This window comes from Impatiens glandulifera, chromosome 6, assembly GCF_907164915.1.
Source record: "Impatiens glandulifera chromosome 6, dImpGla2.1, whole genome shotgun sequence".
NCBI lineage: Eukaryota > Viridiplantae > Streptophyta > Magnoliopsida > Ericales > Balsaminaceae > Impatiens > Impatiens glandulifera.
In genome coordinates this window covers 20,864,694-20,881,339 of record NC_061867.1, presented here as the reverse complement: position 1 = coordinate 20,881,339, position 16,646 = coordinate 20,864,694, and the positions used below count along the sequence as shown (strand labels likewise).

Sequence of the window (16,646 nt, the reverse complement as noted above, 5' to 3'; positions counted from 1 at the left end):
AAACTTAAAAAAAAATAATAAAAAATAATAATAATAAAATAAAATAACTTAAGGTCCTGTTTGTTTTCCAGTTTTTAACAAACAATTTCAAAATAAGGATTTAAATATTCAAACCACTTTCAATTTTTCTCAAAATTTCCCAAAAATTCAAAAATATTATTTTCTTTGAAAATAAATGTTTTCTGGAATTTTCAGGGCCCGTTTGGTCTAATCTCAATCTTCGAGAGGCTATAATTTGAGTTTCATGAACTCAAAAATCATGAAATAAAAAAACATAGCCTCTTAATAATATTTTCAACGCCTCTAAAAATTTTCGGAATTTTTGGGACCCGTTTGGAAATATTTCTATCTTTGCAGTGTCATATCGGGGGTTCTATAACTCCGAAAATTCCAAACTCGATTCATATGAGCTCCTAATAATATTTTCGACTATCATATGAAATATTTGGGAATTTTGGGAATTATTTTTTTAAAATGGCTCATTTTAATGAGTTGTACTCAGAGTTTTCCTTAACTCTGAAAATTCTAAGAAAAAATGTGGAACACTTGGGACCTTGAGTTATTTTATCATCTTCTCTCCTTTGTCCAAAGAGCATAATACTTCCAATCTTCAACCCGATACTTTGTCCTTGTCGTTCATACTTGTATGTCCTTCCTCTGGAATCGTGACTCTTGTTTTTCCTGAGAACTTTGCCATATGCTTTTCAATGCTTCAATGCTTTTCAATACTTTTTCCTCTTCAAACACCTCATGAATAGGACTAGCCCCTTGCAAATTATTAAGATTTTCTCACACAAGCAAAAGAGTTCTGAACTCAGAACGAAAACGTAATAATCCTTCAAACATCATATGGCCAATTACTTAGGAGTAGAGACTGTCTGTAAAGACAAGGCGTATAGGACACAGCGTCGTAGGCCCTTTCCTAATACGTAACCAAACACCGGACTCTTAAAATGAATCTCTGATTTTTCTTTTCTTTAGTTTCTTTGGGAAGTAATCTAAAGTGGCGACTCTCAAGTCAATTAGATCGACACATTTGCGAGTGTGTCGATTTAAAACCTGTACGGGCCAATTCAATTCGAAAAAAGGGGCACATGTGCCAGAAAATCGAAGTGAACCTAAATGAACGCGTACAGGTTTGAAATACTTTGATCCGAGAAATGTATAGTCTTTCCTTATACTGAATGGTTTGTGAACATTTTCACGTGGTAATTGAATTGCGTGGCACGCAATTGAGTGGATCGTGGGATGGGGCGTGGGGTGGTGCGAGGGGTGGTGCGTGGGAGTGGTGAGTGGGGCGGGAGGCGTGGGGTGTGGGCGTGGGGTGGTGCGTGGGAGTGGTGAGTGGGGCGGGAGGCGTGGGGTGTGGGCGTGGGCTTGGGCATGGGTGGGGCGTGGCTTGGGCGTGGCTTAAGGTACTCAATATTTAAAATAAATTTAATAAGTTTATTAATAAGCAGGAATAACTTAGTTGGGAGAGTATTTGACTGCAAATATTTTTTTTATTGCAAAATAGTGGCATGAATTCATAGATTCAATTTGATTTTGTGATAATGAATTATAATTAATAATATAATGGAATCTCCATTGAACTCCTCAATCAACTACACTAATAATGTAAATCCAATACTATATACGTATTTTTATTTTTATGTGCTTCCTAGATGTATATACATATTCTATTTCTCTTGTATGATTTAATTATTTCTTAAACTTTCCTTTTTATTTCCCTGATAGCTGCTTGTAGGTGGGCTCTATCTTTGATATTTGCCATGCATAGTCTGGTCTAGTCCTTACCTACTATTAATACTATTTTTTGTTTTATTATTACAGCTATGTGATTCAATTATATCGTAATGATGAAGTTTCATTTGTTGAGCAAACTCTAAACCTAGATGGAGGAAGTAAGGCTAGATCTACATATTGGAAATAAAACACAAAGTTGGATCCTACCAATGGAGGGAGGATCAGAGTGGTCATTTATATAATGAGAAGAAACTAAGTATTTCATCTGCCTATTTTGTGAGGATGATTAATGTCCAGATGATCAATGATTTTTATTATAATAGACAAGATTGTTCAAAGTACATTCTCAAGCATCCTTTACCAAATTGAAACCCTGTTGATTCTGCAGATTAATGTTAAATTTGTTTGTGTTAACATTGAACATCAATGCCAATATAAATGAATTTAAAATAAGATAAGAGAGAACAACCAAAACATAAGCATAAGTGAAATAATTATGATAAGAAAGAACCAGTGACAATACTGCTACAAAGAGAACATAAAGGAAATAAGTTAATGTCTGCAAATTGCCAGAATTGCTCAAAATTTACAAGTTTTCTAAAACTGGAGGATACAAAGTTTGAGAGATTTGGCTCTAAATAACTTCAAACTACTGTATGAATTGTGAAAAAAATTGTATAATCGAGTCTAGAAGTATCTAGAGTCAAAACTTGCCCCCATCAAACGACCCCTGAGGGAAGACGTAATACAAGTTGTCCTTCGAAAACACTGCAAAAGAATGTCACTAACAAATAATGAATCAAACAAGACTTAACCAATTTGGAATAAAATAAGGAGTATTCCGGCGGAGATCAAACCTTTTGACATAGTAATAGCAAAAGTCAGGTAATATGAATATTTGGACAATCTCTGAAATAAGAACCATAGAAGGCCATAATCCATAACCAATATCTGTTAGTAGCCGACCTCGAGTATCCAAAACCTGTTAAACAAAATGTTTTCCTTCTAATTGAAACACATAAAGACTTCAAATCAACCATTTTACTTCAATTCATGTCAGGCATATTCCATTTTTTTTATAGAAATTGTTAAATTTATAACGACAGGTTAATGCTTCCTGCCTAAAAGTCCCAAATTGACATATTTTAAGGTAGGTCAACTAACAAATTATCAGAGGACACAAAAGATAGAGATGACAACATAATACAATATTACCATCCATTGCACGATAATCACACATTTGAATTTTGATTCACTCAGCTTATACAAAAAAAAGAGTTCAAGGTAAACCTGGAAAACCCAATGAGCACAACTCAAAAACCTTGCAACTCCCAGGGCAAACACATAGTGAGCAGTAAAAGGTTCAACAATCTGTGGAGTCAAACATGCAAACAAGAATTAACCTACTCTCTGCAGAACTCAACGATAACAGTAAACAATTATTGTAAGATCATTCTTGCCTTAGTATTTTGCATCACCTGGAGCTGAGGAAGAACAAAAACAACTTCTAAGTATACACAAAATGCCCAAAAGATCTTGTTGATGAAATGATGAGATGTCGATGGATGAACTAACAAGGCCAAGACGACACATGGCAACAACTTGTAACAACAAAAAGTTGATGTTAGGTTTCAGATCAAGCCAAAATAAATATATTGGGGGATAAAGGGAGATAAAGGTACTCACCCTGTAATAGAGAGCAAAATTGTCCTTATCTTACATGTAACTTGACCTTAATTTGAACCGGATCATATAAATCACCCATAATGTGGTGCCTAATGTAGATAAATCAAGTACAGTGTGCATGTCATGTTCCATGACAAAGCTAAAATATAACTTTATAGACTTGATAAGATTAGGATTAGCATCTGTTAATTTTTTCAGTCTTCAGATCTAATACCTAGAATAAAAAACTTTTGTGGTGAGGATGGATTGAACAATCTTCAGTTAGATGCTCTCCCAATTGAGCTATTCCTGCTTATTAATAAACTTATTAAACTAGTTTTACATATTGCGTACCTGAAGCCACACCCCACCCACACCCAAGCCACGCCCAAGCCACGCCCACCCACGCCCAAGCTCAAGCTCCACGCACTACCCACGCCCAAGCCCACAGCCACACCCAAGCCCACAGCCACGCCCCACGCACCACAATCACGCCCCACCCCCACGCCCCACCCCACGACCCACTCAATTGCGTACCACGCACTTTAATTATCCACCACGTGAAAATTTTCACAAACCATTTAGTATAAGGAAAAACTATACATTTCTTGGATCAAAGTATTTCAAACCAAAATAATAGAACTAATTAAAGCCTAAACTCTAAACTAAAACCCTAAAACCCTAAAACTTCATACTCAACATGCAAAAATAGTTAAATCATCGGGGAGTAGTCGAACTAACCTCAGTAATGTTGGGTGAACATCGGGCTCAGCATCTCCGAGGCTTGAGGATCGTCGAGAGTCGTCCTAGAAGCGTTTGGCGATCAACGGCTAGTCGGGCTCGATGGATAGGCGTTTGACGATGATGAGGGAGTCGGTTGGGGCTGGAACCCTCGTGGGGGAGTCGACTTGGGGCGTGGGAGTCGGAGGGGGAGAGAAACTGGGGAGGGGTAGTAACCATCGCGGGGGGAAGGGAAGAGGGGAAAGAAAAAACGGGTAGAAAGGGAAATGGGGGAAAATGAAAAGGAAGAGGAAGAAAAAAAAAGTTAGTAAGGGTAAAAGTGTCCAACCTTTAAAAAAAAGGTTAAAAATAAAAACTTAAATTACTAAGGTCATTTTTTAGGATGACCCTCTTTTTAGGGTCATTTGATCAAATTTCCTGGATATAGAGTGTCGTGACTAGGTTTATGATAGTGGACCCAAAATAAATTATGGCCATAAAAAAAATATTTTAAGTAATGATTCATTGAATCCTGCTCCTGAAATTTGTTATGAATGATAGATTATGTTCTTATTGCCAAATTTGTATGAATGAATACAAGGCTCTGTTTGCTGAACTGTTTTTATTATAAGATATATTGTTTAAGTTAATTTGAAATGTAATGAGCATTGTGGAATGGGTACACTATTTAAATCATCTTCATAAGAAATCCTTGAACTATAATATAGGTTGTACTGCATCAATTATGAAAGGAATTTGGCAATAGGAATTTGTTTTGGGACAAAAAAGAGAAGTTGTAAATTGAGAATGTTAGTTTTGGTTAATTTGATCTTAGAATGCTTAATTGAGGAATATTTGGGACGCATCCATTTGGTTAGGGAGAATTTAGTATAGGCATAACACTACCTAGGAATTGAATTAGACCTAGCCTAATTTTGGATTAATTAAAAACTTTTATGAATGCAGCTTTCTTTGAACTTATTTCTTTCACAATATTTTTGTATAAATACTTATTCTGACATGTCAAAATAAAGCAAGGGTTGAAGATTTCATTGAATATTTGTTTCCGAAAGAAATGCACATGTTCAAGTAAGTATTACATGAACATTACATCAATATATGCATAAAATTATTCAAAATTAATTCTCATTCTAAAAATATAAATTTGGTTATTCTTCCATGTCAATGTAGATACAACATACAAGGTAGCCAATTCTCGAAATTGTTCCAAACAAACAATTTTTTTTGTTCAATAGTGTTTATTTCTTTTCCTATTTATGCCATATTTTTGAAAAGAGGTAGATATTTTATGTCTTGCACTTTTTCTTACAGCAATATAAAAGTTTAAACTAATTATTAATTTGAATTCAATTGTAAGTTCAAATTTTATTTTGTCACCACTATATATAATATATGGTGCTTCAAGAATTCAAGGCGTTTATGGATGGTGCTCATGAACTACGTTAGTATTAATAACATTTTAAAATTTTTATTTGATATTTAAAATTTATAAAATACGTTTTTAGATTTAATAACTTTGTATTTAAGGTTTAATTTAATAGTATGTAATAACGGGATTGATTATATTATTTTGTTCTAAGCTTATTTTAAATATATTTAATTTTCGATTTAGTTAAATGTATTTATTTTAAATAATTAATAATAAAATTATAATTATAAAACAATTTAAAAAATAAAATTTGTGACGGATAATCCAATAAATTAATTGGTGGGGAAATTTCCGTCGAAAATCCAATTGAAAAGAAAAAGTAGGAAAATCCATCGCAAAAGTTTGTGTGTCGAGAAAATTTCCGTCGAAAAAGTTAAACTGAAAAATTTGTCGCAAAATATTTCCGACACACATTTCTCCGTCAGAGCATTATTTATTGAAAATATCATCACAAATCTTTTATTCGTCACAAAATTCGTCAATAAATAACGTCGCAAAAAACTCTCATTCTTATAGTGTAAAATTCATCAATATATATATATATATATTAATTTATTCTTTTTAATTAATTTTTTTCTAATACCAATGTAAGAATTAATATTTTTATAAATACAATTTTCTTAATTTTTATATATTAAAATAATAAATATTTATTTTATATTTAAATAATATAAATATATATATTTAAATAATTAATAATATAAAAAGTTATATTTAACTTTAACCATACAAAAATTAATAAATTTTAAGAATAAAAAATTATTTTAATTAATTAAATATTAATTTATTGATTAAATAAGGATTATTTTTATATTAAAAAATATGTTATTTTATTTTTAAAAAAATATTTAACTTAACTAATTATAATAGCTTAAAGGTTAAGGCATCAATTACTAATTTTAAATAGAGAAATGATTAGGTGAGGGAATTTGGTGAGGGAATGACGTGTCATAATTTTATTCGCTGAAAAAATCAAATAATTTCTTTCTTTTCTCTCTTTCCTCCTACTTTTACATTTTCCAACCAATGAAGGTGATGCCACGTCATTCCCTCATCAAATTCCCTCATTAAATTCTCTCACTCTATCACTCCTCTTTTAAATATCCTAAATTGAAATACATTATAGTTATGAAGATTGGGTTAACATTCTAAATTTAAAAAATATATATATATTAAAAATCAATTTTAATTTATGTCGTATTTATCTTTATATTTTATAGTTATAATAGTGATGATGACAAAATAATAATTTTAAAATGACAGGGTGTAATCTAATATATAAGTTTTGTAAAAAATACTTTTTATACAATTTTTATAATTTTGTTTAACATTTACCTACAAAAAGTAATATCTATTTTATAATAATTAATTTTATATTATAATACAAATAAAATCATTTCCCTTTAACTTTAATAAATTTTAAAAAATAGAAATGAATACAAAATGTCACTTTCCATTAATAATATTATTTATTTAAAAATAAAATTAATTTAAATAATCAAAACTTTAAATGAAAATTAAAATTTCCCTATATTCAGATAATTTAATTAGATTTAAATAATATTACAATAATATAAATAATATTACAGTAATATAAAATTATTATCAAATCTGATGTGTATTTAACTTAATATATTAAACTTCTTGGTATTCAATACCTTAGTATTCAATACATTTAATACCATTTAAGTATTCTATTAAATATTTCCATTGGTTTTGTTAAGCGAAAATATTGTAACGAAAGTGTAGCGATGACGTGTGAAAGTGATTAGGATTGATGACTATGTCTTATTTAGTATATTTATTTATCTCTCCTCCTTTCATTAATAATTTCTCTTTCTTCTCTTCATTTATATTTTTTTTTTCTTTTTTTATCTATTAATTTATAATTGTATATTTAAATTAATTAGTTAATATATATATATATATATTTAAAAGTAATAACTGTAAAAATTAATAAACATATATATAAAAAAGAATAAGAAGTTAAATATGAATATGATTAATTTTTTTTAATTTAATTAATTTTTTTCTATTAATAGTTAATTAATTTATTTATGTATTTTTAATATAAATAATATTAAGGAGAACGAATAAATCAAATTAATAAAATATATAAATGCACATATTTTTTAAAATATAAATATATATAAAATAAAAAGTAAATATATATATTAATAATTTGAATTATTTCTCTTAAAAAATATTCATATTAAATTATTATTTCTCTTCTTTAAATCATTCTTATTTCTCTTAAAAAAAATAAAAGTCTCATTTTATTCTTATTTAATTTTCTTATAAGATATATATTAAAATTCACCTTCTAAATAATATTATAACTTTCATTTTTATATAACGTTTCTTTGTATATATATGTTGAACATTAGTAATTTGAATTTTATTTATTATAAATATTAATAATTTGTATTTTAAGTTAAAATTATAAATTTATTTTTTTCAATTTTAAATTAAGTAAATATTTATAATAATTTTATAATAAAATTAAAGAAGGGAAAATATTAAATAACTTATTTAAATAAAAAAGAATTAAGAGAGAGAAATTATTAAATGCAGTTGGGTGACATGTACAATTTAAAATGAAAGAGAGAGAAAAATTGATACGCGTCCTATTTATTAGGTCACATGTACAATGCCACATCATTCGCTGCCTCATTCGCTATAATATTTTCGCTCCCCATATCATTACTCTTAAACTAATATATTAAATACGCGTCCTATTTATTAGGTGACATGTACAATGCTACATCATTCGCTGCCTCATCCGCTATAATATTTTCGCTCCCCATATATTACTCTTAAACTAATATATTAAACTCTTTGCTATTGAATACGTTTAATACGATTTAAGTATTCTATTAAATATTTCTATTGGGTTTATTATAATAATTAATTTTATATTATAATACAAATAAAATCATTTCCCTTTAACTTTAATAAATTTAAAAAAATAGAAATGAATACAAAATGTCACTTTCCATTAATAATAATATTTATTTAAAAATAAAATTAATTTAAATAATTCAAAACTTTAAATTAAAATTAAAATTTCCCTATATTCATAATTTTATTAGATTTAAATAATATTACACTAATATAAATAATATTACAGTAATATAAAATTATTATCAATCTCAATGAAGTCTCAAATATGTGTATTTAACCTAATATATTAAACTTCTTGGTATTCAATACCTTAGTATTAAATACGTTTAATACGATTTAAGTATTCTATTAAATATTTCCATTGGATTTATTATAATAATTAATTTTATGTTATAATACAAATAAAATCATTTCTCTTTTGACTTTAATAAATTTTATTGAGTTAATATTTTAAATTTTAAAAAAATATGTTAAAGATTATTTTTTATTTATGTCATATTTATCTATTTTATAGTTATAATAGTGATGATAACAAAATAATAATTTAAAAAAGATAGAGTACGTAATTTAATTTATAATTGTGAATTGGTGGTCATGATTATAAGGGTAAGTGTCATGTTAGTTCTTTTTAATTAAAAAAAAAGATTTATGAGTTTTGAAATCTATTAACATCTCGTTTGAATTACTAAAAATAATATTTTTATAAAATGAAAAGTTTGAAATCATTTAATACAATCAACTTAAAGGAAATCTTGTAATCTATTAAATTAATTACAAGGTCAATAACGGAAAAGAGTCGCACAACTTAAATGGCTATTTACATTTACAGAAAGACATGTTACTTTTTCCTTCCCTAATCAACCGTATTAAACTACCCCTACGGTTATAGGTAATGATACCATCATATTCAGGATCACTAATAGTCCTGATAAATGACGATACTTCCCTCCATGATCTTTGCTGTTTGGCGTGATCTTGGTCGGAGTCTTCTGCAAAAAAAAAAAAAAAAACGTGAACATATTAAACAATAAGAAAAATAAAATATCTAAAATCATAATAGTTAATCTTTTATAATTCATTGACTAAACATTAATTAAGGAGGATACACAATAATGATATACCTTTTATCCTTTGATTTAGTTTTGAATATGCAATTAATATGTTGAAACAACTTATGAATATCCCACATCCTAAATCGAGCACTAAGACCATGATATATCTAATAGTATCAATGTGAAACCTCATCACTCAAATATTAATATTGAGAATCTAGCAAACATCACAAATAGCTTCTATTTCGGACTTCTTCACTAATGAGAACATCTAGAGAGAAAAGAGGAAGAAACACTTAGAGCAATACAATCAAAGATGTGGGCGATTGTCTCTATTTATACTTAAAATTAGGGTTTTCTTTATCAAACTCACGCGCTAAACCTAATTCGGCCCAACCCCAGGCGCATGGGCCTTTTTGGCCCAACCTTTGGGTACCTCGTTCCTTTAAGTGTTTTACGATTACATTTTTTTAAACCATATATTAAATGTTTTACGTTCATAAATCTCAATTAATTCAAATCGGGAGAAGTTTCTTATCACCACTCTAAAAGATGTAATGACAATAAGAGATACATGTTTAAAATGTGAAAGCTATATTTTATGTGTACATTTAAATCGAGTTTATTGATTAATAAGGTTATTCTCTAAATTCTTTAAATACAAAACAAGCATATAAGAATAGAGTATGAAATTATGTAATACATCCTCTAGATGAATACCTTCACTTATATCAAAATAATTAAAGACATTGATCTAACCTAAAGCCTAAACTTTTAAGACAAAAATTTCCAAAAATTATTTATGGTTTTACTTTTCTCAAACAATTGACTAGGAAGATCTCTATTTAATAAATAAAAACTACTATAACTACTTTTTAAAAGTAAAAATATAAAGTTACAAAAGATGTCTTAACATTATGGATCAGGACTTATAAATATTTTAACAGAACTTATATTTTATTTCATGTTTTAAGCCACACTAAATTCTTACTTACATATGCAAATTTTGCGCCTTTGAAATTAATGTTTTTGTATTAAAAATGATTCATATAATTTTTTTTATTGTTCTTTTTTTTCACCGTCACATATTCAATATTTGACCTTAAATTATTTTTTATATATGGAAAAATTATTTTTAATGGTGAGTTATTAGTTTTAAGATTTATAATATTTTGCTTTAAAATTTGATTATAAACTAGACCTAACTTATTAGTGTGAAATTTTTCACAAAGGAAAATAATAGATATTCTTCATGTTAATTGTTTTATTAAAAAAATATTCAAACACTAAGAACAATATTATTCTTTTTTCACAAAAAGAAATTAAGAGATCTTCTTGTTGATATTCTTATGTGAATTTTTCTATTAAATTAATATATTACATTTAAAAATACTAATTATCCAACTACATGTCTAACTTTTTTTTCAATCAATTTGACTATTATAATCTCTCTCTATATATTTGACTAATTTTAATTTTTTCTAAATTTTTGTTTAAAATCTATAAAAAGATAAATTATCTTAATATCATTAGTTCAGAATTAAATGTGATTTATTAGGACCGTGGTAATCAAAGTTTGATTTGACCTATAAAAAAGGAATTGATGTTACATTGTAGTTACTCAATACATATTTAGAAGAACAATCATTCGGATAAGAAGAAGCAGTTGAGGGGCTACACCAGTTTGTTCTATCCGGTGAGGGAGGGGGAAAAGGCCAACCACGATGAAGTTCACGTCTTTAATGTGCTGAGAGCTCATGGATGAGAGGAGTATTGTGTTTCTCTCATATTAAATTTCTAACAAGATATTGGCATAATGTTTACACATTTGTAAATATAAAGATTAAGTTAAGTGACATAACAAAATAAATTTAGTTATGGTGTTGAGGTGTAAAAATGTAAATGAATGACATTATATTATATTAAAATGGTATGTGTATATAATAATGTTTGATTACAAGTCATCAGGTCCTATAAGCATCGTTTTACATAAATGAACGAGTAACAAACCTCAAAAACTTTGTTGGTTAAAATGTTGAATTTATAATAAATAGTTGTAAGTTTTGTGGATGGATAAATCTTCTTATTCTTATTTTTTTTTTAATTTAAGCTTTTAAATTTTGTGAATGGATTAACTCATATTAACAAACTAAATTTAGTTATGATGGTGTGGAGAGAAATATATATGAATAACATTTTGTTATATTAAAATTTTATTTATATATAATAATGTTTAATTACAAGTCACCCGGTACTAGAAGCATAATGCACGACTCGTTATATATAAATAAATGAGTGAGATTGTTAATACGCAGGTTGATCTGTCCACAAAATTTAAATGGTTAAATTAAATAATAAGATTAAGATGTTTTATTGGTCAACGAAATTTATAACTACTAATTATAAATACAAAATTTAACAAACTAAGATTATAGAGTTTATATCTTAAATTTAATAAAAAATTATAGAAACATATGTGAATGAACTTTTAATATTGTATTTACATAAGTTTTAATTTTTTTATAGATTTTTTAAGGTTTTCTTTTTTTAATATATAGAATGGAAGGAGAGCTCATGGATGAGAGGAGTATTGAGTTTCTTTCTACTCCTAAATTTCAAGCAAGAAAATGACGAAATGTACATTTACATTTACGGTGTTTCTAAATATACAAGATTAAATTGACATCATAACATAAATTTAGTTATAATGTTGTGGTGGGAAAATATAAATTAATGAAGTTATGTTATATTAAAATGATATTTATATATATCTAATGACGCTTAATTTAAAATGTTGGAGGTGTGCAGCACTCTCTCTCCAAAATAATTCACATCATCATCATAGTATTTTCTCTTTCTTATATATATATATATATATATATTTCTCTCTCTTCATTTATCTGATTAATTGTTTTTCTATCCCTTACCATATATATATTCCCACTAATAATATATAAAATATATATTTTTTCATCAATTCTATTAACCAAGTTTCATAATTAATTATTTTATGTCGGTTACTCTTATATATATATATATATTAATATTTTTTTATTAATTATTTTAAAAATAAAACTAATGAATTCTCTTCTAAAATATTATATATATTAATAATGCTCTCTTCAAAATGATTCACATCATCATTATCATTATAGGTATTTTCTCTTTCTTAGATATATTTATTTCTCCCTCTTCTTTGTTCTTAACAGGAAATCAGAAATCGTCTCCTCTTAGATCTTTATTTGTTATAGAGAGTTGTTGATTATACATATTCTGAAACGTATTTATTTGTTATTGATGCAATGAATATTTTTTTCTTGAGTTTTTGTTGACCTATGTTGTCATTTTCATAGGGAGAACGAGACTTTCAGTTATTTCAAAAAAGATCCATATTTGTGTAATGTGGTATGAACTCTTGAGCTCAAGTCTAAACTTCTTATCATATATTTTTATTAGTTATTGAAATATAACTTTTCTTCTCTATTATGTTTCGTCTCTCCTTAAGTCTTACTTTATATATAAGAATTCTCGATTTGTTTGGTTGGTTTCAAGTACTTTTAGTCATCACTTTAATAGGTTGATTTTTAATATTTCAATTGATGTTTTGATGGAGATGATGGGTTCATTGGATTCAAGGCGAAAATGGTGCTATCATGGTTATGCAAAATTGTTTTGGTGATAATCGTGTGATCATGCCTGGAGGTGTGAGCATTTGTAAGTTAGAAATTTAGATCATTTATCATAAAATTCGTTTGCAAAAAGATTTTTAAATTTTTCTATTACATTAATTTCTAATTTTGTTTGGTTTATTTCAGGTACTTTCAGCCATTGTAGATCATTATACTTCTGGATGCAAGCTATTGTACTTCTGAATGTTTGTTTACTTAAAATACTTTAATTTTGAAATAATTGTGTTTAGCTCTAGATTTGTATCTTTATATGTATACACTAACTTGGAATAATTGAAGATCAAGTATTTTGTTTAATACTCTTAATTTTAATGAAATAATAATGTGTTTTATGAATTTAATTTTATTGTGCAACTTCTATTTTTATGGTATATTTTAATTTTTGATACTCCTATTTTTATAAAAATAAATGTTAGTAAAAATAAACTCAATAAATATAACCTACCATCTATATATATTAATATTTTTTATTAAATATTTCATCTATATAATTTGATTATTTATAAATAAATTCAAATAAAATAAACCCTTCTCATCTAAAAAGTCATATATAATTATTGAGATTTACATTAAATATTAATATTAATTATGAAAACTATTTAGGAGATTTAAATTGTAAAAAAATATATTTACATTGATAACCTCCCATCCATAAAATAAATCATTCAGTTTCATTATAATTTATAACTAATTAATAGAAATAAAATTAACGGATAATAAATATTATTACAACCTTCAATTCATATATATTAATAATTTATCCAAATAATTAACATCAAATAAAACAAAACCTTTAATTTCTATTTTGAAATTTGCATTAAATATTAATTATGAAAACTATCTAGGAGATTTAAATTATAAAAAAATATACTCACATTGAATATGTTCACTAACGATAATAAATATTATTATAACCTTCCATTCATAAAATAAATCATTCAGTTTCATTCTAATTTATAACTAATTAATGGAAATAAAATTAACGGATATTAAATATTATTACAACCTTAAATCCATATATATTAATAATTTATCCAAATAATTAACATCAAATTAAACAAATTAATACAACAAAAAAATGAGTTTCATTTTACAAAATTTTAGACAAATTGTTAGGTGGTATAAGTAAATTCATAAACAATGAATACTTTATTATTATTATTAACTTTATTATTATTATTATTTTTTGACATATTTTAACTTTAATGTTATATTGCTGGTTGTTCATTATCTACATTATTTTGGTATTTATATATGTATTTGTCTTTACATTTCATAATAAGCTTATTTATTTTTCTTGTCACTATTCTATATTTTGGTGATTTGAAATTAAAATAATAAGATGTTTACTGAGAATGTTACCAAACTCTTAGCCTTTTGATATTATACTTTTATTCTCTATTACTTTTTCATCTATTCCATTTAAAATGAAATTATCTGCAAAAACATAAAAAGAGAAATTTTGAACAGCAATTTTATTGTTTGAATGTATAGATCCACTAAATTCTTATCGGATGATAATTTCAATCGTATTTATTGATCTCTGTAATTTAATTTGGATAAGTTTTGATTGAATGACACTATGAATAAGAGTTTTGTTTGATATTTATAGTCTCGAATTTGTAGGACTTTTAAATGATATTTATAGTCATAAATTTTGAGAAATTAGAACTTATGATTCCTTGTGTTGTGTTCAATTACGATCCTTACAACCTTAAAAAAATGTAGTAAAAAATATTGTCCAATTATCGATATTCATTCTACTTATTATTTCATCGTATATTTTTTTTATGTTTACAACTTAGACTAACTATTATAATATCTATTTATATTAGAATCTCAAAAAATAACACAAAGGAATCCATTTGAATGGTGGATTTAAGTGGCAACTACAAGCATTTAGTGGTTGTTCGCCGAACGAAGATTTATTAAGACGAAAAAAACAAAAAATTTAATTTTTCTTTTATGATTTTTAATTTTTTTTTCCATGTTTTTTTAGTTAATACATGTGTTAACTTACATTCGTGCAAGCACACAGAACTTTTTGCTAGTTATATTAATGAAGTTATGTTATATTAAAATGATATTTATATAATAATGGAGTTTTTGAATGACAATGTTTATCTATATATATAATGATGCTTAATTTTGAAAGTGTTCGGATTGCCGGATCGAGAGTTGTGATTAATTTGGATATTTATGTGAGAGTAAATAGATACATGGGTCGGATTGTGGGTTGACCCGCCCATAAACTTAAAACGGTTAAAAATAAATTTAAAAATGTTATTTTTAGGTTTCGAACTTGCAACCTAACAAAACAAGTACAACCTTTTAACTAACTAGACTAACAACACTTTATATTTAAGATTCAACACTAAATTTGATGAACGCGAGACATTTTAAAAATAAAAGTTCAAATTTTTAACTAACTAATCTATATATATATATATATAATGATGCTTAGTTTTTAAAGTGTCCGGATTACCGGGTCGAGAGCTGTGGTTAATTTGGATATTTATGTGAGAGTAAATGGATACTTGGGTCGGATTGTGGGTTGACCCGCCCATATACTTAAAACGGTTAAAAATAATTTAAAAATTTTATTTGTAGGTTTCAAACTTGCAACCTAACAAAAGTTAATTTGGATATTTATGTGAGAGTAAATGGATACTTGGGTCGAATTGTGGGTTGACCCGCCCATAAACTTAAAACGGTTAAAAAAAATTTAAAAATGTTATTTATAGGTTTCGAACTTGCAACCTAACAAAATAAGTACAACATTTTAACCAACTAAACTAACAACATTTTATATTTATAATTCAACACCAAATTTGATGAACGCAAGATATTTTAAAAATAAAAGTTCAAATTTTTAACTAACTAATCTATATATATATAATGATGCTTAATTTTTAAAGTGTCCGGATTGCGGGGTTGAGAGCTGTGGTTAATTTGGATATTTATGTGAGAGTAAATGGATATTTGTATTGGATTGTGGGTTGACCTGTCCATAAACTTAAAATGGTTAAAAATAAATTTAAAAATATTATTTGTAGGTTTCGAACTTGCAACCTAACAAAACAAGTACAACCTTTTAACTAACTAGACTAACAACACTTTATATTTAAAATTCAACACCAAATTTGATGAACGCGAGACATTTTAAAAATAAAAGTTCAAATTTTTAACTAACTAATCTATATATATATATATAATGATGCTTAATTTTAAAGTGTCCGGATTGCCGGGTCGAGAGCTGTGGTTAATTTGGATATTTATGTGAGAGTAAATGGATACTTGTGTCGGATTGTGGGTTGACCCGTCCATAAACTTAAAACGGTTAAAAAAATTTAAAAATATTATTTGTAGTTTTCGAACTTGCAACCTAACAAAACAAGTACAACATTTTAACCAACTAAA

General features: G+C 26.6%; 1 pseudogene; it reads right to left on the bottom strand.

Moving 5' to 3' along the window:
- Positions 1-2,227: 2,227 nt before the first annotated feature.
- On the bottom strand, positions 2,228-9,697 carry LOC124943335 (annotated as a pseudogene).
- Between the last annotated feature and the right edge of the window lie 6,949 nt (positions 9,698-16,646).